Raw genomic sequence first — 25,562 nt, 5'->3', positions numbered from 1 at the left:
TGGCATTACACTTGTTCTGGAATTAGAAATAGCAGATACATGAAAAACTTTAGAGATTATTCCCTGAATTTCAAATTGTCTGAATTCCTCTCTTAATAGGAAACTCTTAGAGGACCGCATGGGTTAACAACTTACCAAACAAGGCATCGATGGAAAATTAATTTCCCCAGTTGAACTAAGTTCCAAAATAAAGCTGTCCTAAGAAATGCAAACCGGTTGCGTTAAAACATTTTAGCGTTTCTAGCTGTGCGCGAGGAGATAAAACAGCACAGCACAGCAGTGCACAGTGATTATCCTTTTTAGTAAAGGCAGACACAGGCCCTGTTACTATGCACGTGAGACCTTAGATATTTAACGTATTTCAGGGAGAAACAAGCAGGCATCCAATCTCCCACATGATACCTGTCCTTTAAGTTCTACCACTGCTTTCCTGAAATGCATGTTATCAACAGAATGACCCAAGTGCTAATAATGTGGTCATAAAAGACAGCTCAACTGATTACTTTTCCTTAGAATCTTTACAATTAAAAAAAAAATTTAATTTAGGGAAAAAAAACTGAAGATCTTCAAGCATCCTGTCCTCCGAGTAAAACTGCCCCTTCGCAGGTTCTGTTCACTGGGAGGGAGGGCAGACGTGCGGAGGGGCACCTGTGTCTTCAGAGCGCCCCGGTCATCAGAAAGCACCCCGACGTGCCTGGAGACGAGGAGAGACGTGAAGCGTGCACACAGAAGAGGTATGAAAGGCAACAGGGGGCATCGCCCAACCCAGCAAATGCGTGAGCATGTGCTCTACACGGGGACTACAGACAGAACAACAAGCTAAAAATAGTCTGAAGAAACCCTCCAGAGAGTTCTGAGATCTTGGCGGAGCCTACAGATAAATTAAACAGGCCCCACCCCACGCCCCGCCCAGCAAACAGTTGGCTCATTCACCGTCAGAAGATGGCCAAAATTCAGGCTGATCTGAAAGACGCAGGAACTAGGGTTGCTCCAAAAATCTGAGGCACACAAAGCAAAGAACCGCACCTTGCCCACCGAGTGCCAACTGACGATAGGAGGGACTGCTGGGGCCACTACAGGTCGACAGCGTGGAAGAGGGCAGCTGAAGCCTGACCCCCAACTCTCAGGGCCTCGCCCCTCTGTCTGAGAGAGTTCTGCAGTCGCCCGCCTCCGAGAACCGCTGTAGACCAGCTGTGCGCAGCGCGGACGTGGCACAGAGGTGACCCAGAGCAGCAGTTCTACAAGCTCTGTCTTTCACTGATAGCAGCCCAGCAAACAAGCACACCTGACTTAGGACACCCCCCCCCCAAAAAAAAAGTCATGCAAGATAGAACACTAGGAAATAAAATCCTTACTCCTTACTCGCATGGCCACAGCAGAATCCTTAAGAAATAAGATTCCGCTCGGATAACCACCCCTTTGGAAGTTTAAAGTTAAAACCTCCGTAACATCAATTCTCCCCCTAAGATGAAAAAGGTGTTTTCAACTATCAGACTTGGGCTCAAAACAGTTGTCTTTGTGGCTGGCTTTCCAACAGCAGGAAGCAGGGTGGTAAAAACCACAAGCCAGCGCAGTCTCAGCCCCTACCCCATGAGAAAAAAGCTCACAGGCCAACTTTTTTCATGGTTTTAAAAATACATTTCTGATTCCTCTTTCTGTCCCGTTGTTCCCCTTCCCAAATGCTGGTACAACCAACCAAAGATCATAGGCTGAAGTCAGGTCCAGAAGCTGTGAGGAGAACAGAACCGCTCCAGTCCCTGCTCCAGGAAAAAGCCAGGCAAACAGGGAGGCCACAGAGTGACCGCTGGCTGTACCAACCATCACCCTGGGCCCCGCCCCCCAAGCCTGGCACACGCCATTTCTGTGGGGAGACCTGGTCGCTTCCTATCTCGTCTGTCTGTACAGAAATAGGGACCCTGTAAATGTTCCGAGGAGAGAGTGCAAGGATTAGCAACAAGCTCCCGTCACACCAACTGATCTCATCCTCTTGTTACAAGCTGCCCCCTGGCATGTAAAATCCGTTCCTGAAACTCAAGGGCGTTTTTAAAAATATCGCCACCCAAGCCCTGGCTGCTGTGGCTCAGTGGATTGAGCGGCGTCGGCCTGCGAGCCAAGTGTCGCTGGTTCGATTCCCAGTCGGGGCACATGACTCGGTTGCACGTCAGGTCCCCAGTTGGGGGCGCAAGTGAGAGGCAACCACACAGTGATGTTTCTCTCCCTCTCTTTCTCCTTTCCCCGCTCTCTAAAAATAAATAAATAAAAATAAATTACTTTTAAAAAATGAAATAAAATAAAATAGTAAGTTATCCAAATTAAAAATATATATATATCCCCACCAGCCACTGCCTCTTTCTCAAGCACACACTGGATATATACCAGGCGGTCAACATATGCACTCACTGGCTTTCAGAATCCGTAACCTTCAAAAACATGCCATACACATGTAACTCGCTGAGAGATCAATTTCAGTGTCTTGTTTCAGGCAGCAGGTGTTCTCCTCATCGGTTCATCCCAGAAGTGAGCACCCTCATCACACAGTTCTGGCACCTCCTGACGTATCGGCCACCAAGACTTACCTACCAACATCACCTTCGCTGGCACTTACTCCGTCCCAGGCACCTTGCTAATCCTCACACAAATCCATTTCACCAACCAAGAGGTTCCTGATTAAAGTTACCTGTGTAAGGTCACGCAGCTCACAAATGGTGGGAGCAAAAATGGGAGCCCAGACCTGACTCAGAACTCCATGCTCTTCCCCTCCAACTACCAAATCGCTGCCTCGAGGAAACTGCAGCGAGGCTCCTGAGCCCCGGTTCTGACATTGTGAACGGAAGGAGATGACCAGGTAATCGTGGCGGTCCCTCCCATCTCTAACATGTCATAACTCCACACACGGAGACACGGCTGCCTTAGGTGGACAAACAAACGAGGCGGGGTGATTTCACAAGCTGGGGGCCCAACACAGTCAGATGAGAAGGGAGAGAAGTGCTTCTTGTTTGTTTACATGGAAAATCCTTGGGAGGAGTATTTCACTGAGGAAAAGGCTGAAGAGAGAAGAGGCAGGCAGAGACACAAGCTTGTTTAAGGCTTCTCCACAGACTATTCCTCTGCTTCATCCGTCCCCCCCCCAAAAAAAGTACCCTTGTAGACTAAGGTACGGATGTGCCCTGTTCTGTTTTTCCAGGGTAGCAGAGAATGGCCTACAGAGAAGTCAGCTGCCTAGTTACCCAACAAGTAAAGCGACTCCACAGACCAACCTGTTCCTCCCCACATTCAAATGGGAATGTTTACAAGCTTGAGCCTCAGCTGGGAATGGACTCCCTTCTACACAAACACAGACTAATATCTGCCAGCTGTGATCGGCTGCCCAACAAATTTAGTAGCTGTTACACAAGCAACCGGAACTTCTGAGAATGTTTTCCCTCTAATGTCTGCAAAAATCTGTAGTACCCGGCTTCAAAACCAACGCCCGAGGTTAAAGAGAGGGAACAGGAAGTCTTCCACATTCAGAATTGCAGTCAGAAGCAATGATACTGTCTTTATCAATACCATGTTACATTTCACAAGCTGCAATAAGGAGTAAGCCGGCCCACCACTGCATGGTACGTACTGAAAAGAACATGGGCTTTTCCATACAGGAAATTAGCAGTCTTGAAGTTTGCTATCAAGCTGAAGAGAACGTCACAAATCAAAAGCAGTTATACAAAACAAGATGGACAGACTAAAGACATATATACCACAACCTTCCATTGCAGACCCTGATCACTATCCCAGGTCAGAGCAAGGAACAAATAAAGAATGTAGATGAGAGAAGAAAGAATACCAGAGTTGGGAACTCTTAAAAACTCAGTTATGAAGTCTCCAAGGAGACACTCCTTAGTTAACATTCAGATATGGGTGGACAACAGCATCACCACTTACTAGATGGACAATCTGGGCAACCCAATTGGATCTCTGAATGGCAGTCTTCCCTCTGTGAAGATCCATGAATAAGAAACTACCAGGTATCATCTCCCTCTGTGAAACCCATTCCTTAAAACAGAATGGCACGCAAAATTATAAATGATCTTAAAATAATTGGTTATGAGGAAACCAATAAAAGGAATAAATAATTGTATAGAAGGCTTATTACTATACACAGATTTTTTTTTAAGCTTCAGAAACTCCTGGGAAGTAGCTATTATCCCTGTTCTACAAGAAAATGAACGTCAAGATTCAAAGAAACATCCTGCTCAAGACTGATTGACTGCAGTCAACTTGACTCCCAAGCTCTTCCTTGGTTCCTCCGAGACTGTACTACTTCCCAAAATCTGCCTCTGGATTCCTAACACCTGTGCAGGACACCCACTGGTGCACACACACGGATGGGCACAGGAACAAGAGGGGCACGTCTGAATATTTATGCTCACGGGTCCGATAAAGCCTAATTCATACACAGCACTTAACCATCAGTATGGCCTCGCCGATGCATACTAGGTGTGTGTGAGCACGCAAGGATACATCTGGGAGAGGTCAAGGTCAGAACCGGAGGCCTCTGGCTCCCTTGTACCATCCAAGGCACATTAACCATGACTCATGCCAAGTGACTCCCAGCAGTGCCGCTAACGTCATCCGGGAGAGAAAAGCAGAGACCCGACAAAAGCCTCCCCAGAGGCTGCTCTCTGCCAAAGCTGATCCTGGTATCAATAGGACTCCCTGCCTTTGATGAGTCTCCTTTCTGCCCTTTCTCTGAAACAAGGAGAGGCAGCAGGGAAGGAAAGCAAAGGAAGGCCAAGAGAAAAGCAGCCAGTGTTTGCTGCGGGCCTCCGAAAGAAACCGGCCCTGGCACGCTCCAGAAAACCGCCATGTTCCACCATTCTGTGCAATTTAGTCTTGGCTGCAACCGCATCTCCCCATCTCCTGACGGCGTGCTCTGTAAGACCCAGAAAGAAACACTGCAGGGCTGGAAATCAGTCAGGCCTGTGAAGACCAGACATTTGGGGAAAAGTAGGACATTCAAGCCTCAATTCTTCCTAGGCCCTCGGCACATCCTTTCCCCCCTTCTCGTTATAAACACTGTCACACAGCAATGATTTCTATACTTAATTCTTTCCCTAAAGTTAGGAAATGTTTATCTCTGTTCCCTTCAGTGATATTTTTCCTGTCACCGCCGCCCTCTCTTCTCTTTCTAGAACTTGAACTACATGCACGTTATAGACCTTTTAAAAGCTGTCCCACAAGCCCCTGGGCTTCTGCTCACTGTGGTTCAAGCTCTTCTCTCTCTTCTTCCGATCGGATCATTCTTAGTGACCTAAAAGTTCAGCGCTTTTCCTCCTGTGATCTCAGTTCTGTTAAGCATATCCTGTGAAAATTTTATTTCAGATCATTTTTCTTGTTTCCCATTTTTATTTCTGGGCCCAAATTTTGGAGCCTTTCATCACAGACAGTTCTTCCTGAGTCCAGGCAACACTGGCTGCTTTTACCTCCTTATCAGTTCAACCCAAAACTCGGATCACCCTGGGACCGATTTCCCTTTATTTATCCTCAGAATGGGACCCATTTTCCTGTTTCTCCATGTTTTGATTAATTTTAGATTGCACTCTGGATATTGTGGTGACTCTGGATTGTTCTATTCCTCCAAAGAATCTTAATTTTTGCTTGTTTGACCAGGCAGTTTACTGAACTCACGTGGCGAACTGCTGGCTCTTAGCTGGCAGCCAATCTCCATTTAGTTTAAGCCCGAAAGCGGCTGCCCCGCTCCTGTGCAGACCGCTCCAGTGGGCAGTGATCATTCCTGGAAGGTGCGGTTACTGATGCTTCTATTCTTTTATTCAGGTTCTGAAATTTCCACAGGGAGGTAAGTTCTACGTATTTTAGAATTTCTGCAATAAGCACCTATTATTAAAAGTCGGAATAAAGAGGATATTTGCTTTTAAGGGATACTTAAAGGTTAGTGGGTTTTTGTTTTTTGTTGTTTTTTTTCATAACTGCTTAAAGTAGATGCCTCATCCTTTGAAGGGACCTACCTCTACCTGGCAAACATTCAAATCCCTTTTCATGACCTGTCGTGGACCTAGAAAGGTCAAATGGGGCATCCATTAAAATTAAGCAATGTAGTCACAACCCAAAGGCGACCTCAACCAGGGCTGTGTCCGTGAAGACAGACGTAGTAAAGGGAAGAAGCTAATATAAAAGCAAATCATTTTGTCTGTTACCACGGACAGACGTCTGTGACTGACAAGGTCTGAGGAAACAGCTGTGCCCAAGTGGAGAGGGACCTACCGATCACAGAGGCAGCAAGGACAACAGCTAGACACTGGGTGCTGAGACAGATCATCTGCACCTACTTCTCCTGTGGCTCCAACCCTGCACGCAGATGAACAGAGTCAACACACTGCTTCCCGGAAGAATGGGAGGGCCTTTCTTCTAACACCTCTTAATGGGCTCTCCCCAGTTTTTTGTTTAAGCCTTTAAGGTCAACTTCAAGTTCTCTAAAGCACCTGGCAGAGCACTGCCCCACAGGAGGCCCTCGACAGCAGTGAGAAAAATCACTCACTTTCAAGGTCAAACAGACCTAGATCAGAATTCTAGGTGTGCCTCTTAGTATTTTAGATAAATTCCTTTTAAAGATTGATGACAATGCCGATTAGATTATTTCTATGAGCCCTGAAGCAATTCATTTTTTAAACTTCTCTAAACTTCAGGTTCCTGGTCAAAAAAAAAAAAAAAAAAGATCTCATTTTCTTACAACACTTTCAGGAGGCTTAAGCAGCAAATGCAAACAGAATGCTTAGCTACAGCCAGTGCCTGGCACACCGCAGATAATAAATTACGGTGATTGCTGTACGTCTTGAATGGAATGAGAAATACCTCTCCAGCGCCACAACCTCGTGGGAATTTCAGGGAAGGTTCACGAGCTCAGGAAAAGCCAATGACTTTCCACGCGCTGCCTGGCCGCATGCGGGAGCACAAGGCTGCCACCCTGAGCCACCAGAAAACAGGAAGTGGGGGAAGTATGTCTCCTCCAGTCTCCAGAGCAGTGCGGTCCTTATTATTTGGATCCTGACTAAGAAGGAGTGGTCAGGATTAGTTTTCATCTCTAACACCTTATTAAGAGTCATCGCCAACCCAAAGCAGAAAGGCCTGTTTAACTAAAATGTCCAGTGTATATACCCAAGTGACTCAACCATTAAACACTTTCGATTTTTGAAGGAAAGCTTACCATAGTTGAGAGTGGAAAAGCAGAAGGGTAAGAATTCTTACTCCAAAAATGTCCTGAAAGCTTAGCAAAGTGTCACGTACTACAAAAAGGACTTTTCTGTTTTTCTAGGTGTGAGGCCAGACAAACAAGGAAAATCTAAGACCTAATAATCACACTGGAGGTGTGCAAAAGGAAGCCCATCAAAGAGTTCCTTATCTATTTGATTTCCTCCCTTTCTACCAATGAGAAAGAACTCCAGACTACATGAACTAGAATAAATAACAGCAAAGAAAAAACTAACAGCCCAAGATATGAAGAAAGTGTCCGTGCCTGACTTAAAGGAGTGTGTCACAGGCCAGAAAGAGATACTTCCTGAGTCCTAACAGATTATTTAAGAATAAGAGTTGGAAGATTAGTTTGCAGTAAGAAAGCAGATTCCATAAACGATAATGAACTGGGTTTATCTGAATATCAGACACAAACTGGTAAAGGGGTGGCGAGTGAGCCTCACAAAGGGAAGCAATAATCTAAAACCCAGCAAACAGTCATGAATAAGAGACACTGGAGTTCTTTTTCTTTTTTCTTAGTAACTTTCTTCATCCATCGAATTGACAAGTAGGTCTAAATTTCAACAAGCACCTGCCCAAATCTCCCATGATATTCTTGTGAACAAAGTGAAGAAATCTGACTTGAAAGGACATGGTGGCCCTAGGTATATGACTAAACTTTAGATTTTAGTATAACCAAAATTCTCTCTCCTCCAGCACAAGCTTTTGTCTGTGCTTCTAAAGCCGCAGAAGGGGCTTCTAGCTTAAAACATGTTGTTCTGCTAGGAATTTGGGGAAGCAATACAGGAGGTGAATGTGCCCCAAATCCCACTACAGCGATCCCTCACTTATTGCGGGTATTACCTTCTAGACACCGCCCCCCCCCCTCCGCCCCCGTGATAGGTGAAAATCCGCAAAGTAGGACCCTTACATTTATTTTAGTATTTACTGTACAGTACCGCAAAATCCCACGATATAGCGAAAAATCCGCGATAAATAATTAAATGTAATATTTTTTAAAACCCCGCGATACAGTGAGGCCGCGATAAGTGAACCGCGCTATAGAGAGGGACTGCTGTGTCGCCATCCCCAACTCTATAATGGTTTCAGCAACAAAGCAAAATGAATAACTGATGAACACCTATAAGAAACAAAGTTTCCATCATAGGCCAATGCAACTCTCTCTTCCCCATCCCACCTCTGTTCAATTCTGATGAACACTTTACCAAGGGTCTTGAACTACCTAATGACAAAACGGTTAACCATACGGACCATCTGAGAGCCGTGAAGAATTCTAACATATTGAAAGTTAGACTGAAGATCCAAAATCCCTGACTTGGCTAAAAGGATGTACATGAGAGACGAAATGTACCAGAATGAGATTAAATAAGGATACAAATGAATTCAACACTTCTATATCAAAACACCCAGGTGAACAGAGAGAAGACAGAAGAAACCTGTCGCATTAGCCTATGTAGAAAGAGACCTGTACTTTAGGCAGCCAACAATCTCTCCTCTGTCACCAGATAAATTAACGTTCATGGATCAAAGATGGAGATCGTCTGGCTCCGTTTCTTGATGGCCGTTGAGAGGCCAATGGAAAAAGTGAACTGAGCTTCAGAGAGCTTAGGTGAGTTATTCAAGATAAAGCAGTTATTAAATGCTTGCGTCGAGACAATGGCTCAGGGGTGGCAGGCGTGATGACGATGTTGTAAAATCAATGTGGTGACGCTTACAGAACTCTGAACACACTAAAAGGCACTGACCTGTGCGCTTTAAATGGGTGGATTATCTGGTGTATGATTATATCTGAACAAAGCTGTTTAAAAGTTAATAATCGAGCCAAGGTCCATACCCTCTTCCATTTAAATGAAGAGTTTCTTTCTTTCTTTTTTTTTTTAATCTATCGTTTTAAAAGCAAGGCAGAGGGTCTGCCGTTTTCTGACCACGCGTCCTTGTCTTGGCCACCCTCGCCCTCTGCTTCCTTACGGTTCAGAACGCAGCGTCGAGAACACGGAGTCCTGTCAAGCAGCACAACAAAAACCAGTGAAGTCACAGGAACCATGGCTCACGCCGCCCCACATGCTGTTTGATTTGGCATTGACTTTGCTCCAAAACAAAAAGGAAATCTCATTTACCTGACTTGCATTTCCAAGGGCATGACCAACTTGCACAGTCTACAACAACACTGTCTAACATCCAACACACAAGTTCAAGGTCATCAGTCCACACTGCCCCGCAACTCCATTTCCCTGTCTTTCTTAAAGGATTACAGTGACTTCTATCCAGGTCACACACTCTTGTACGTTACACATATTAGCGTGGTCCTTCTGTGACCTCTAACTGCCTAACGCTCACACACTCGTTTAACATATCATCACAGAGTTCCTACCACATGCTAGGGGACACATCAGGTACAGTGGGGATAGTTGCTGTGTCCTCTGAAGGTTTACCTATAGTCTCAGAGGGCTATGGTCTAGTGAGGGACAGAAATCAAATAGTCACAGCAACCACATGACAAAGACGAGGCACATGGTACTGTGAAAACAAGTAACAGGAATTCTACCTGTCTGGGGAAGTCACAGAAAAGTTTCCCAGAGAAAGTGATTCTTTGGGCTGAGAGCTAAGAAACAGGTAACAATCAAAGAGAAGACTTTCCGGTACAGAGAACCTAGCCAAAGAGAGTAAGTGAAAATGAAGGATTAAAAGAAAACAAATACATATGGGGAAGACAAAGAGAACAGGAGGGGATGCTGTGAATGCAATGGGGCTGGAAAAGAGTGTCGGGGCCGGACCATTTAGGGCCCCCTAGGCAGCATCGACTATTTTGGCCCTTATTTTAGAAGCAGGGGTCATGATGACATTTCTGTTTTTAAAGAACCACGTATTTATATAGCGCACAACAGAGGGAAGTAACGCAGGCAGGCCGTGGACACGGGTCCCAGCTGGGAGGCTGTGGCAGTCATTAATGCAAGTAAGAGGGGTAGCAAGGGCGAGGGTGAGGGCTAACGATGGAAAGAAGGGGGCCGGCAAGAGATATTGAGGATATTAAACTCAGAAAGGTTTGTTGGTAAGTGTAGTCAGTGAAGGAGGCAGGAAGAAATGGGTATCAAGGACAGTCTGCCCTGCAGGACGCAGACTGGTAGCAGTGCCATTTCTTGAGAGTGGGAAAGAATCGTGGGTTCACGTGTGCCTGACTTCTCTCCCCAGCAGGGCCCTCGGCTCTATGACGGTCACACAGTGGATCCCCGATACTAAGAAACAGATTACGAGCACACACTGGTGAAAGCTCTATCTAAATGATGTCCCCCTGGGGTCAATTTTCTGAAAAATGCTAGCTGAGCAACAGAAAACGATTTTCATGAACTACTTTATATTTTTAAGATTTTATTTGTAGAGAGAGGGGAAGGGAGGGAGAAAGGGAGGGAGAGAAACAGCAACGTGTGGTTGCCTCTCACACCCTCCCAGCTGGGGATCTGGCCCGCAACCCAGGCATGTGCCCTGACTGGGAATCGAACCGGCGTCTCTTTGGTTCGCAGGCCGGCACTCAACCCACTGAGCCACACCAGCCAGGGTGAAAACTATTTTAAAACTTATCTAAAAGTGAGTGACTATCACCATTCCAGTTCAGAAGACACACCTCAAAAAACCCATGCTAAAATACTAGGTATATTCCCTCCCAAAACACCAGAGAGCTGTAATGTGTTACATGCTGGATTTCTGCTTCCTGTACCAGGGCCTTTCCCAAAACCATCTTCTTTCTTGCACTAAATAATCAAGCTACCATAACATTCCCTAATAGAAATGTTAAAACACCAATTACCTGACTTTAACATTTAAAAGCCTTTGTTTGCCATACTTATTGCTAGGACACACTTAGCTCTTGAGACCTGTTTCTAGGAATGACAGCACCAACGCTAAAAGGAAATGTAGATAACAAGGCGCCACTCCCCTCATCTTACACCAACGGGCCATGAGGCCCTAAGAAGTAACTCGCTCAGGGGCAGGTTTGAATGGGACTCGACCCCTGACTACCCAACCTCCCACTCCTGCCGAGACAGTCTGAGCCAACATAAAATACTATTTTTACTTATTTGACTCTTTCTGAAAACTTCTAATGATGAACTGATGGGATGGATTTTAAATTAAAGTCTCTTCTTCAGAGCCCAGAGCTTTAGGAAAAGCCGAGCAAAGTGGGGAGAAAGAAAAAGGTATGTTTGCCAGACCAGACAGCCTAGGCCACTTGTCTCGGGACGGGCCCCACACCCAACGAGTATTTTTTCATCCCATCCCCTCAGCTTCAACTACCACTTATATCAGAGTGCTCTTGCCATGCTCTGCCCCAACGGCACCTCCTACACCCTCATTCTCCGTCCTTCATCCTCACTGCAGGTCTCACATCCAGCTCTCGGGCAACTATTTCCTTCTCCTTAACTCCCTACATTGTATTTTCAACAAACCCGGTTTATTTCACCTCTGCAGTCTCCTCACCTACCCCTACTTCCCAAGTCCTCGCCCTCTCTCCGGAACTGCAGCTTCCCTACGGTCCTCCCTTCCTCTGAGCAGAAGCTGTCCTCCACATCATCACGAGGTTCAACTCTTCCACAATCGGGATGTGACTTGGGTTCCAATTCTCTGATCGATCCTCTGAAGGACCCCTTGTTTTTTCACAATGAGGCCAAACTCCGCGGCCGCAGATCACGGTCTGTATCCTTACTTCCTGCTGCCAGCACACGCGAGCAACGGCAGGCTGCGCAGCCCTCCCGGCACGGGCACAGCTAAGGCTGAGTACTCGGAAGGAAAAATGTCACGGGCGGCACCCTTACAACGAGACACGTGCAAATAACCTGTGGCTCCCTACAGCCCTGGCTTAATTTCATTAATTGATTGAATCTTATTAATAATCTTTCTCCCCAAGTCAGCGCATAGGTAAGGACTAGAATAAAGGTAAATAACAGTCCATGGGAGCCCAGAGGAAGATGTAATTAAATGAACTGCAGAATAAAACAGAATCAAAATGATATTTGAGGAAAGAGAATATACAAAATAACAAATTTCTTCCTTCAGCGGTCACTAAAAATCCTAAGATGCATCAGTTTACATTTCCGTCTTCAAAATCGGAACATACCAGTCGGTGTTCTCTGGCTGACTCGGGTGGGGGGGGGTCTAAGACGCTCACTGTGAGCTCCTTGTATGGTCAAGCGCCAAGCTGATCCCCATTTTCCTTGGTGTCCTAGGGGCTTCAAAAGCAAGGCCCACAGACTGTGCTGAGAATTCCTTTAAATCATCCACCATCTTTAAAAATATATAAATAACCCCAAGGAGGTTCATTCCGAAGGACGGTTTGATCAGATACTGTCCCAGTACCTGCAGAGATCGGGGGTAAGCACTCTGATTAAGTATATGAAAGATGAGGGAAAAGAAGTCATTTAAAGTCGCATATTTTAGTGAGGGGGGATTTAATAATAGTGTCATATGTTTTAGGAGAAGACAAGACATTAAATGGAAAAACAACATACATGACCTTGTGCAAATTCTACCTTAACTTCCTCAGCTGTAAAAGTTTTCAAACAGCTATGACGGCTGTACTGTATGAAGAGTGAGCATCTTCGTGGTAAAAGAATATTCCGGGGCAAAGCAGCCGGGGAGCAAAGCCTCTAGGAAGTAAGACACGTGGGAAGGAGCAGGACACAAAGAGCAAAACCCCCTCACCAGGAAGTGTCGCTGGGACCCTGGGACCACCCGCGCCGGGTTTTACCTGACTTGTTGATCTACGTGGCCATGTCTTCTGAAACAGATTACAAACTGACCCCGCAGTCCCCCCAGGACATTCTAAAAGGATGTCACTCAACCGCTTTTCTTTCTGATTTTTCTGAATGAGTGAAAGCAGAAATAGTAATTCAAAGGAAAGATGTTACTCTATAGAACAACTTCCGACTCCCATGTGGCTTTCCTCTGCAGCTAAGCCACAGAAAGGGTCGTTGGCACTATTAGAGTAACGGAGGTGAAAATAATCCACTCGGTACTGCCTTCAGGGTTTCCTTTCCACGCCTCGTAACCCACCTTTTCTCACTCCGCGTGCTGGTTAACTGGCCCGGAGATGCTGGGATGATCACTGGGAACGGCGACCCTTGGCTGCTTCTGTTTTGTTTCTAATGCACTTGCTGTAGCAGTGAGAAACGCCACTCGACCCCGAGTTCCAATGTTCGACCCAAACAGAGCATTCATCGGGAATAAATACAATTTACTTAACAAGCAGCCGACTCCAGAGCCAAGCCCTGAATCACCGAACAGCACAGTTCAGGGATTAACAGAGCAGGTTTGGTTAATATAAAGAACTCTTCCTCCACTGTGCAGAGTCCAAACGCCCGGCCTCCCTCTGCACTCATTCTGCCCCCAAGCCGTCGCCTGAATCATTAAGAAAAGAAATTTCCGCTGACGAATGTCAACGAGGGAGAAGAAGAAACTCTGGGTGCCTGTACAAACATATCAGCTACCTTTCTGTTTCAAGACAGGGTGCTATGGCAACAGCGTAAGCAACAGATTAGAGGAAGTCATGCGATTTGATAAAGTGAGGGCTGTCATGGGGAGTCCTGGCTGTCAAGGGCCCTCGCTGTCAAAACAGCTCCTACAGGAGGGAGAGGAAAAGTGGGCACTGGGACCACAAATGTCACACACGCGCGTGCGCACACACACACTCTCTCTCTCTCTCTCTCTCACTCAATGCAAATAGTTCACTGATTTGAAGACACTTAGGAGAAAACAGAGGTTTTTAAATACTGGTCCCCATGGCAGGTACTTCTGACCATAGCACTGAAGCTTAGTCACGGTCCCACGAACACAGAAATGAGGAAGGCTGGCACGCCACGGAAGGCCCTTTCTGGAGTGCTAGTCCATTTCACACAGGAGGAAACGGAGCGGCTTGCCTGGTCATCCGCAGCTAGCTATTAGTCAGTGCTCAGTAAATTAAAATCGCTAACTAGAATCAATCCGAGTGAAGGACTTTCCGTTGTTAAAAACCCCAGCTCTCTCCTTTAGCTTTCTATTCAGCTAACAAACACCAAGGTTCCAACTAAGGCTCTCCAAGTTGGAGGCACATCACAGAAAGGAGAAGAGAAACAAGCCTCAATCTGAGCAAGACGTAAGGGGATCTTGAAACTTCTAATTTTGATAGAAAACAAAAGGGAGGCCAGAGGAGCCAGAAAAGAAAGAAAAGGACAACTACTTGATCCTTCCTTCTTTTAAAGCCTTTCAAACCAATGGGGGGAGAGGAGGGACCACAGGGTATAACCATTTTTAACTGAACGATGCTTCCGTTTTTGCCCTGATTTTCAGATTATCACTCACTAGGCGGAGTGGCATTGGGCAAATTATTTAACCCAAGCCTAAGAAAGAGAAGGGGGGAGGTAGGGAGGACAGAGAAAGGGGAAATTTTTAAATAGTATTTTAATATAACTTTAAAACTTCATAGAGCTTTGTGAAGTACGAGGCCTGGCTTAAAACAGATGCTCATCAAATATTAGCGCCTAACCTTTCCTCTTCCACACAAGAAAACAGGCCCCGGATCCAACAGCAAATCCAAATATTGTTCCAAGGAACGATGCTCTCCAGAATCCAGATACCAATCAAAAAAAGAAAGAAAAAAAAATTAAAAGTGCTGCAGTGCCAAAGTCAGGATGGCAGCGATGGAGGAAAAAACGTTTTCCTTTGTACTTGGGTAACTTCGAAAAGTTTCTCTAATAAACATCTTTTACTTTTATGGTTAGAAATAACTGTTTGGAAAAAGAAAATGTTTTAAGAAGGGTTTCATCATTCTTGGGTTAGAACTATTTTTAACACATGTTCAAAAGTTAGCTTACACTATCCTAGGCTTATCTGCCCCAAGCTGTGAGTTAAAGGAAGATTTCATAATCACCCTCGGAAGAAGATAGTGGAGCAATTTCTTAACTAAACCCAAGCTGGCTAAAACTCTCCTCAGTGTTTATAAAGACTCTGCGGATGTCTTCAGAACGGAATCAGAACCGAACAAAGCAAAATCTGGTGCAAGTCCCTGCAATGAGGCTAAGTAAGACCCAAGACAGACCACCCCCCTTCTCTCCCAATTCAGAGAAGGAAGGTTTCTGCTCCTGAGCACATCGAAGACTAAGCGGCAGTAATCATAGAGCTGGAAGGAAAAGAACTTCAACAGAGGGTAGTAGAGCAAGCGGATATCCACGTGTTAAACACACACACACCCACACACACACACACACACACCCCTAAAAATGAACTCCAAAATGGTTATCAGAGACATAAACATAAGAGCTAAAACCAGACACTGTTACAAAAAGAAAAGACATGCCGGAGACTAGGAGAAAAGACTTGCAAATCAAGTATCTGATAGGAGAGTTGTATCCAGAACGCACAGCGCACAGAGAGAAGGCGGCAGCAACGTGACCACAGAGCAGAGGCCGGAGCGCCGACCCCACAGGCCGCAGGACAGCGGGGCCGCCCAGGCGGGGAAGGCCCGCCCTCTGCAAGTTCAAGACGGAGAACAGTCCCGCCGACACCTTAGTTCTGGACTTTAATCTCCAGAACCACGAGGCAGCCCATGACTGTTGTTCTAAAGCATCCAGTTTCGTGGTCTTTTGTGACAGCGACCCCAGGGACCTGATCAAGACTCTGATACACCTCATTTGAATTTTGGATAATCTGGACACAATGGAAGACCTTTCACATTAAAATCTTTCATTAACTATACTTTAAAAATCGAAAATATGGCTCTTGTAACTGCTGTTATCAACTCTTTAGTGAAATCCACTTGCACTGTTTAAACCTCTCTAGAGTTTTCTAAATTCCCACCATGCTAATCCATCCCCAGAGGTACTTCTGGACTTTTGAGTGGTCAGGATCACGTTCTCAGAGGCTAGGGAAACAGACGGCTGAACTGATTCAAATTGCACGCACAGCAAAAGCAAACGGCTGGGAAAGGAGCTGTCCTAGGGAAAAGGAAGGTGAGAGCCCTCCGATGCACCACCCAGGCGTGACACGTTAGTGACCAAGCGCTTAGATGCACCCCTCCCTTCCTGGTACCTGCCTGACCTAAGGGACGTGGGACCTGATTAAAGGAAAGGCTTACCTATGCAACAGCAGAGGGACCAATGTCTCCTCACGAATCAGAGGCAGCTCTGTCCCCTGTATGACCGCTGTCTAAGACTGCACCGGCGCGCTCTTCAGTATCAAAGCCAGGTCCCTCCTGGGTAGCATCCCTGAGTTTATAACAGGGTCAGTAACAATACCAGCAGTATTTCAGGGCGCATAAATAAATCCCAGAAAAAGAAAAATTTAACTTAAGAAAATGCTTCACCCACCAAGCAGGCATGTGGCCAGCAAGTATGGAGCTAAAGGTCTATGAACAGCCTGTAACCTGTAAAGTAGCTGAGAAGCTGCTGCCGATGGTCACAAGGAAGGGCCACGGGGAGGAGTTGAGCGAGCTGTTTGCTGTGATGAAGGGAAGGCTAGAAAGCCCTGGACTGGTTCTTCTGGACGCGCAAACTGGTCCGGCCACAGTTATTGCTAAATATACCAAGGATGAGCACAGAACACCATAGCACGGATAGCTCTGCTGGGTGTTCTTCCTCCTTCACAGGGCATTTCCCAATGCTTGCTTGGCTAGTCACTGACAACCTGGATCTCAGGAAACCACTCCATGTCTGGTTTAGCACAGACATTCATGTGTTCAGGAAGCTTAGCTGACAATATTTATAAAGGATGATCAGGAAGGACCCAGAACTGGGCTCAGACTAAAACAAAAGCCCAGGAGCGTATACGCTGACGAGGTGGTCGCAGCATTTCTAAGACCGGGGTAATCTCATGGTGTTTTTCCACCTCTACGTCAAGAAAAGGTAAGAAAACCAAAGTGTGCCCTGCTGGCAAAGTTGGTGTGCATAAAACATACAGTGATCATAGGTGTTTTGGATAAAACTTAACAAATTTAACAATCTGGATAAAAAAAACTTGAAAACGTTCAAATTTTAACCACATAATTTTACTTTACTGTAAGCAAATAATGATGGAATTGAGGATAAAACTTGTTTTGAAAAAAAAATTAATGTCTGTTAATGGAGAATTAGCTAAAACTGCTGGCCCCAAACAGCAGAATCAGGCTTCCCCCTTACAATAACATTCAAAACTGGACTACGTGAGAGCACAGTCTTCAATTTTAAAAAACAGAAAATTGCATATAAATCTGATCTTCTCAACTACATATACTTTTTAAACCATGTATAAGGGAGACATGGCTAGAGCGAAACCCAAATGTTACCGATGTCTTGGTAATGGGGTTATAGGTAATTACTTCCTTTTGTATATTAGCCACATTTTATCTATCACCTTTAGACCTGGGCATGGGGGGGGGGGGGACCCCACCACCACCGCCTTATAAAAATACAATGGGAAATTCTTTCAACCATAAGAAATCGGTCAGCAATCTGCCCAGAGCCCCTCCCAAAAGAGTTCTGCTCTCATAGAATCACACGGTCCTGAATGACAGAGGCCGGTCTGTGACAACACTGGCAGGACCACAGGCCATCTTTTCCCACCTTCCAACAGCGTGATCGCGTCCAGTCCCACAAAGCAAAGTAAGTGAAGACCCAGTCATGCAATGAGGCTTACACTCACCAAGGCCTTTTTCAAACAACAAAGTAAAGTTATTCCTGGTTTCTGTACTGAAGCCCAAACTCTTAACAGATTCCTTTGAAACCTGGAACTTTCCCGGAATAGTAAAGACATCAACAGTAATCTCTGTTATCACCAGTCAGCTGCTACTGAATGATCCTTCAGAGAGAATCTTCCAGACCACTCCTACTTAAAAAATGTTTCAGCTATCCTCCAACTCAACCAACTTTTTTTTAAGACTCGCAGAGGCACAAACAGAGCTCAAGAGGTTAGAAAAATAATGGGGGAAAAGATAATCCAAAGTATGTGATAGCTTGCATTTTTTCCCCTCGCCAAAGGAAAAATACATTTTTATATCGGATAAAAAGTGGGCAGTATTCTGTGGCCAAAATAAACCACAAAGTTAGGCGAAGCTAGGAATGAGGTTAGAACGGGTTGAGCCAGCTAAAGGAGAGAGCTATTTTCTATTGTTCTTAGGCTAAAGCACACGTTCCACTGAAAAGGGAGAATGAGAACTAATCGGGTATGCGACATTCCGATTTCACGAACACAGAAGCCCAGGAAGAGTGGGGAAGAGCTGTTCATCCAGACTGTCTCGCAGAAGTCATCAGTAAAAAAGAAGTACCATACAGCGGGGTCCCGCTCCATATCGTGGTTCACTTATCGCGGCCTCACTGTATCGCAAGATTTTTAAAAATATTATGTTTAATTACTTATCGCGGATTTTTCGCTATATTGTGGGATTTTGCGGTACTGTATACGTATGTTGTTAAAGTGACGTAGGTTTAAGCGTGTAGAATATGTTTAAGAACATAAGTAGTATTTATAAAAGTGTGGGAAAGGTTAATAAGGGAGTGGGAACGGTTTATAAGTGTGTGGGAGGGGTTTATAAAGCCTTAAAATGTATATAAATACTACAATAAATGTAAGGTTCCTACTTGGCGGATTTTCACCTATCGCGGGGGGCTCTGGAACATAATACCCGCGATAAGCGAGGGACTGCTGTATTTCTATCAATTGAAGAACTTTTGAAACTTTTTCTCAAGTGCTCGGCTGTCACTTCAGCCATTATTACAATACTATCAGATGATAACAAAGAATCATAAAATCTCAGACCTGGAAAAACTTAGAAATCACCTGCTCCAGATTAGCAGCTGGTCCAGATGCAGCCACCAGAGAATGGCACTCCTGCTGTAGTTGTAGAACACGCAGGACGAATCTAAGTACAGAAGGACTGGCGACGGGGGGACACTGTGATGTGTCACTTTGTGATGCTGGGAAGATTATGAATACACGTCACGGCATGAAAGCCACCTGCAAGTTCCCACCCATCTCTGCCTCTGCCCTGCACCGTCTGCTCCTTCTCTGACCTGACCACAGTATAAACATAAGCATATCCGCCCCCCCCAACACTTTTAAACAGTCCATGTTCAAAATCTCAAAAAACAAATAACGACTAACCATTTATTTAGAAGATCCTACAAGGAATTTCTGCACAGTTCAGAGGCCCTTGTTAGAAAAGTAAGTGACTTCCTACCCCCGCCCTATGCAGCAGGTTTTCCTCAATGGCTTTCTTTTGAAAACTTGGGGTGTGTTTAAATATTATAGAAAAAATAAACAAAACAGAGTTCGGTTAAATCCATGCTATTTCCTAAAGGCACTGTTTTCACACAACAGCTTCCGATCCGCACATGCAGAGCAAACCTTCCTCCTGATGGGTGAGTACCAGCCGACATCCCTTCTGCCTGCGTCCGTATGACCAAACACAGCACACGCGTGCACACAACTCTCCCTCGTATTTTCAAGCCACATCCATCCTAAGATCTGCCCCCTAAGAAAACGTGGGAGTCAATGTTCTCACCAGCTACTGCACTTTTATATGACCTTGAAACATATACCACTTCGAAACCTTTAAAAGTATTTCTGAATTCAGAATTTTTGTATTTCTAAAGTGTATTTCTATTACCTAAAGGCTGGAAAGAGACCTTAGGACCCCAACACGACCTGCAAAGTAATGAGCACCCCGGCACTTGACCATTTGCACTTCAGAGCATCTATATAAGCTCTAAATTTAATATGACCATGATTTCCCTACTGGCTCCCAACAGCAGGGCAACGTTTGGAACTCAGGATGTACAAAATACTCGGCTAAGTATTTTACATTGTCTTACTGCACAGAGCTGGCAGAGCTGAGGGGTGAGTGTGAACAGCTCCCAGCCAATGCTCTTAATCACTATACTGGCAAAGCCAGAGGGAGCTTAGGTTTTTTCTGATACACTGGTTCCTAAATTTATAACGAAGACACCTATAAACAACGCTATTGTCCTAGACTGAGCATGAGCCTCCACACCGTCAGTGTGAAGGTCTGGGAAGTAATACGTTCATGGTTATTGCATTCCCCGGAATCACACTGCCCAGAGGTTATATAAAACGCTAACTGACTAGTCACTGACTGGTATCACCAGGAGAACCCGCTTGAAGGTCTGGCGGGGTCCTGGCACAGCGAAGTTCAAGTGTGGATTCGGAAGGCAGCCATGGGTTTGTATGTATCTGGGCTCTTAAATCTCTTAGCCCTAAGACCCAAGGCAAGTATTGAAGTCCTCAAACTTCCATTTTCTTACATGCAAGATACGGTAACCACAGTACCACTCACACAGGTCTTACTTTAACTATTAAGCCAGGAAGTGTAAAGCCATCGGGAGTGATGCCTGGGATACAGGAAGTACTCAAATGCCACCTGTTACCTGCAGCGATTAGACTGGGAGCCCAGAAGGCGAGATAAGCGTGCTAAATAGAGGAAAATGCAGAAACACTACGTGGGCCCACAGCACCACTCCCAGCACAAGAGGAGGAAGGGCTAAGAACTTCAAAACGACAAAACTGCAGAGCTGGAAGTCAGACCGTCTAGGTCAACGAAATACAACTGTGCGTTTTGAAGAAAAAAAGCCGCCAATAGCCACTAACACACATAGATCGCTCAGCTCCCCTGGTGGGAAGGATTCTGAGTCACTGACACATCTCCCTCTATAATTGGGAGAAGGTTTCAGAATATTCCATATAGGGAATTGAATTTAACACTTCCATGACTGTCACACTGCTTGGTGAAGATAACTCAGGGACAAACGTTAATGAACGGAAGACAATGTCACTACTTTGCGTAGGTAAGTTGAAACTTGGAACCAATATAGCAGTACAACAGTCTGCCTCCAAAATACAAATTTAAATAGTCAAAATTAATGAGAATTTACAGACCATCACAATGCTTTGCTATAAATACACAAATTTACCCCCAAAGATACACGTAAAAATGAAGTTCTGCCATGAACTCCTCCAAAGACAATTTACTTCCCCATTGGAAATTCTGCTTAAATCACCGGTTACATTCACAGACCTGACTAGACAAAGAGCACTCCAAGTTCAACTATTCCCGCTTCACAGCAGGGGGCGGGGGGGGGAACGCAAAGGTTTATTCAGAAGATAAACACAAACCTGTTTCTGAGAACTAAAGGTTTATTCAGAAGATAAAAACAAACCCGTTTCTGAGAACTGATATAAAAGGCTCTCCTTGAGGGCACAGATCACCAAGCGCATATCAGAACCCCGTCCTGCTGCCCACCGCAGGCCTAGGGGATTAAAAGCTCCCCAGGACATTCTGACCCTGAGCCAGGACTGAGGACGGCACAGCCTCCCTGCCGAAACTAGATAAATTTTTGCTCTCCTCTTCCTCTAAACAGACAGTGGTTTGTTTGGTTTTGGTTGGTTGTTGGTTGTAGCACTTACCACAATGCCAACTGCACATACTTTCACTCCCAAACTAAATCCTGAGTTTCCTGAGGTCCAGAGGAGAGGTTACTATTTTCCTGGGCACCTAGCACCCCATCATGTCAGCAAGAGCACCCTAGGAGATGGTCAACCAGGAAAGGAAATCAGTCCAAGGAAAACAAAATATTTAGAAACAGCTTAGGGAACTACCCCCCATGCTTTCCTCTTCCCTGACCTGAAAAACAACTCCCACACGGACCATTAGTCATGTGAGCAAGAGAGGAAGGCAGAAGATCATCTGGGGAAACTCTAGAAGGAGCGCACATGACCCTAAATTAGAAAAGGCAAGGAAACTAAGAACTCAAGAAAACCCCCTCGGGGAAAAGAGAAAACAGAGATCACGTGCCCGAAGGAAGAAAGTAAACAAGTAAGTGGAAAAAGAATTGGAGGTTGTCAAGCCGCTCTGAACAAGAGAGACCCCATCTCTTCTCTGGTCATAAAATGAATGTCATACAAGATCTTCCGAGCCAGGACCCAGCTGAACTCAAATGGCAGCTCCACCAGCCAATGGCAACACTTCCTTCATGTGGCACAGTCTCTTCACCTCACCCTGGAGTGAGAACCCCACTATAAAGAGAGGGACCATGAGGCAGGTACACGAAGCATCGGCGCGTCCGCTGACACATCCCGGGCGTTAAATAAGAATGAGTTCCCTTCCTCCTCGAGCACAAGCTTGTAAAGTGAGATGATGACAACGATGGTCGCCTAGTAAAAAGGACCGAGGAGTCACTCCCGCACCATTTTTGACAGTGCGTCTTCTCAGATGTTCGCTGGGTTTCTCGAGCCTGCGGGTGTGCCAGCCCTCGGGCCAACCCTCAAGCTGCCGCCTCTGAGACGCGAGACCCCAGGGAAGCTAAAAAGTGACTGCAATGCCCATAGATCGTTTAAGTCCTTTTTAGAAGCAAGATCTTAATAGCAGAGGTATAAACCCACGAGGGGCCCTTGAAACCTACCTGCCACTCTGGGAAATAAACAGAGGCCGCATCTTTACTGAGAACATCTAACCTGCACAGCTTTAAATGAGGGCCCCGTGCCCTGAGCGGGCTTCTAGGAAAGGAAAGGGTGCTATTTCGATCTTTATGCAGTAGAAGAGGGGAGGGACTTGTGCTACGGAAAAGCAGTAAGAAGCCAGACGCGTTCCCCAGGAGCCGGTGACACAGAAGCGTCTGGGGGACCCGGCTGGGGCTCCTCGCTTCAGATCGTGCTCAGGGGGGCGAGCTGAACGGTGAGGCCAACTCGCTTACCAGTGCTCCTCCGAAAGCTGACCATCCAAGACTAAACCCATTAATACTCCAGATCTGGTGCAGGCCTCCCCTCGTCCAATAGGCCGGCGCTGTCCTTTCCTTTGGACATCAAACAGGCATTGCTGCAATTCAAGATCCATTTGGCAATTCTGACACGTATCACTCATGACTCAAATATGCTTATTATAGTGCACTAAGGCTGTAATTAAACCAAGACTTTGTCAGGGACAAACACATACGCGCGTCATACTTTCTGTCGCTAAGTGACCCGGCCTCAGGGTTAGGAGGGCAATGAGGAGGGAGATTGCAAAACTCGTTTTCTCTCCGGGGTTGCAGAGAGCGGAGAGGGTGGGAGAAGGAGGACACGTCTTTCATACTCTTGTGTCATTTCTAGATGGCTGAAGGGTGGCTACCCTTGAAACAATATTCTTACAGAGTAAGCGGTAGCTGCAAGATGCCATCTGTTGTCACTTTCATTTTTTATGAAGATCTGCAGAACAGCTTCTTGGAAAAGTTGGCCCATGACTTGGGAAACGACTGTGGGCCCTTAATCCCAGCCTGTTACCCTTCCCACTTAGAAGAACAGATGCAGACTGAGGCGGAGCGGAAGCGGGTAAAGGGGGGATGAATGGTGATGGAAGGAGACCTAACTTGGGGTGGGGAACACACAGGATTGTGCACAGGTTATATACCACAGAACTGTACCCTTGCCACCTGGTATGACTGTATTAACCAAGGTCACTCCAACAAATTCTATTCAAAAAAAAAAAAAAAAAAGAACAGGTGCAGAGGAATTATCTTTGTTTCCAGTAGGAAGACCATGGCCCAGCTATTTGTAAAGCAAGCAGCTGACCATTTCTTGAGATAGAAAAGACATATACAAGTTGAAAGTTGATAATGAAAACTCACACCCTAACTGGGATACGGAGGAGGGATACCTTACTTCACTAGAACATAATGCCAGAAAAATTTTGCTGGGGGTAAGAGGTAGGAACCAGACATACATTTTGAAGGAGGTCAAGAGCTAGCTATTTTACGTGAGAAAAGTTATCTGGAAAGCATGGAAACGCAAAGTCCAAAAACCACTGGACGCTCACCTGGTATATATTCAAAAAAAGCTTGGCTCCTACCTAGGATGACTATATTTATATTTCTAATATCAATCTAGAATTTAAATATCAAACAATTAGTAAAGATAAAAAGCAAGAAAAAGATTACCTTTTTTTCCTAAGTTAGCAAACGTAGGAGAAAAACTGAATGCAAAAATCGCTTGTTCAAGTTAAGAATTGGTTTTCTTTTGAGAGGGAACCGAGGAAGACAGACTAACTGGTACATGAAATCCCTTATTTCATCCTGAAACAGCACATTTCTATGACTAACATATCAAACCCCACGACAAATGACAAATGGCAGTTCCACAAGTACACAACCCTCTACGGACAAGCCATCTTTCCTGTTACGGTACAATTTAAGGGAGCCTAAGATTTACTGTTTTAATGGAGAGGGAAACTATGGCCTCGGTGAGGATGGAGCAGAGTGAACATACTGCTTTCCAGAAGGGTTGATATCTGCAGAATGACCTTGACACTGGCCATCGCAAACATTCAAACATCCACCAAAATTCCCATCACCACAACAGATGTAATTGGACACCTGACATGTCCAGCAAGTTAAAGCAAATCACCCAACTTCTCTTGAATTTCCTCTTCTCCACTAAAAACTAGTGAGCTGTAGGAGAAATTAAGCACCATGGACATGCTCATTAGCCACTGGAGTCCACAAAATTATGGTGGCTACCAGTCAGGCCCACGGGTCCTGTGTGGCAGAGGTACAAGGTGTGACTTTACATTAACGAGATGGGTGGCTCCCAAGTGGCCTAGCAGCGGGGGCAGGGAGTGAACACAAGGAAGAAGAGCCACAAGCCTGCCGCAGTACCTGGCTACCCAGAGCGGCCTCTCCAGCCAGTTACTGAAGCTGCTCACAGAGGACCCCCAAAATGACAAAGATGGGACCCCCATATGTTGCTCCTCTAACGCCCCCAAGCACACAGCACAGCGCTAAACAAAAACCGCACAATGAGTAGGGCTGTTTAGACTCACTCTTAAGTGACCACTTACAGAAACGGGCAGTCCAGTGCACTCAGAGTTTACACAAGCGTAATCCCGTCCTATTTCTCATTAATGCTCTCGGGGTTTTAGAATGTCCTTCCCTCCCCAACTCCTCATGGCAGACACTGTGGCTCTATCATCTGGTCCCGCCTCGCTGCTTTGTTCAAACCTCTCTAGTGAGGCTGGCCACAGTGACTCAACACTGTTGTTTACAAATCCGCCTGCCCCGTGCATTCTCAGCCCAGGAGAAGAGCTGCTTACTACACAGGCGGAACCGCGGGGCGGAACGTCCTGTCCCTTCTCAGCAGCTAGGAATCAATCAGCAATATGTCTCGCTTTAAAAAGTCATTTCTCTCTGAAATTTCTGAGCACACTCCCCGAAGAAAAATTAAGGATTTCCAGAGTTACTTGACCACCAGCCTAAAACTGAAAGTAAAATTTAGCGAACAAGACACTCCAACCCCAAAGAACCGAAAGACCGCATACAGCCCTCGCGTCACACCGA

General features: G+C 45.6%; 1 protein-coding gene across 1 annotated transcript in view; it reads right to left on the bottom strand.

Annotated features, from left to right (window-relative positions):
• The window catches only part of AKAP13 (A-kinase anchoring protein 13), a 208,073-nt gene that overhangs the window by 163,463 nt on the left and 19,048 nt on the right, over positions 1–25,562 (bottom strand). The gene's annotated exons all lie outside the window — the stretch shown is intronic.

Source organism: Furipterus horrens, unplaced genomic scaffold, assembly GCF_987537825.1.
Source record: "Furipterus horrens unplaced genomic scaffold, mFurHor1.1.pri manual_scaffold_16, whole genome shotgun sequence".
Classification (NCBI taxonomy): Eukaryota; Metazoa; Chordata; class Mammalia; order Chiroptera; family Furipteridae; genus Furipterus; species Furipterus horrens.
This window is presented reverse-complemented; position numbering and strand designations above follow the sequence as displayed.